The sequence below is a fragment of the Colobus angolensis genome, unplaced genomic scaffold, assembly GCF_000951035.1.
Source record: "Colobus angolensis palliatus isolate OR3802 unplaced genomic scaffold, Cang.pa_1.0 Scaffold19, whole genome shotgun sequence".
NCBI lineage: Eukaryota > Metazoa > Chordata > Mammalia > Primates > Cercopithecidae > Colobus > Colobus angolensis.
Genome location: NW_012115043.1, coordinates 6,534,155 through 6,535,133, shown reverse-complemented (window position 1 = coordinate 6,535,133; position 979 = coordinate 6,534,155).

Here is a 979-nt window from a genome sequence, read left to right as displayed (position 1 = left end):
AAATTTACTCCTCGGAATATCCTTCCACACGTCTTATCTGCTCGCTCTCATTGAGAAGTCTCGGTTCAGTCCCTGACTCATTAATAACAGCTACAATGACATTAGCACAGAGGGGGTTACAAAATGCATTTTTGGCATTATCTCTTGTGATACTCAAAAGGCCCCGTCCCCTTCACCTTAGGATCCTTTCTCCCCAACCTTTTTGCCCTCCCGCTTTCGCAGCCCGAAGCTTAAAAAGACAGCCTGTAGAGGAGCTGAACGGGAAACGGTATTTATTTTACTTTCTTCCAGCTTCCAGAGCAGGACGGCACCTTGCACTGTCATCACCGGGCAGCGGACACTCGTTTTGTTGAACCTCTCATACAGCTGATCCTCTCTTAACTTCCACGACTTCACACTCCCCTCGTTTCTTCCTATCTACTGGCTGCTCCATGTTAATCTCCTTTGCTAACACCTCTTCCTCATTAGACCTCTCACTGATCCTCCCCTCCCCTTTCCTCTCCTCCCCTCCCTCCCTCCTTTCCTTCCCTCCCTCCATCTCTCCCTCCCTCCCTCTTTCCTTTCTTCTTGGGTGACTCAATTACCAACTACATGATGATTCCCAACATTCTATCTCCAGCCTGCCCTTCTTCCCGAAACACCAAACAATATCTCCATTTGTCTTCCTGATATTTCCACATGCATGCCAATAGGCATGTCAGACTCACTTTCTCCAAAACAGAGGTTTTAATCTCCTTCCCCAGTTTTCCTACTGTCTTTATCATCTCAGTAAATGGCACCACCATTTTGGACTCAATTAAAAAACCCACACCATATCCCTGATTTGTTTCTTCAACTGCCACATCCAACCAACCATTGAAACTTGATGTTTCTTGTCTTTTTTTCTTTTCTTTCTTTCTTTTCTTTTTGTTGAGACGGAGTCTCGCTCTGTTGCCCAGGCTGGAGTGCAGTGGCGGGATCTCAGCTCACTGCAAGCTCC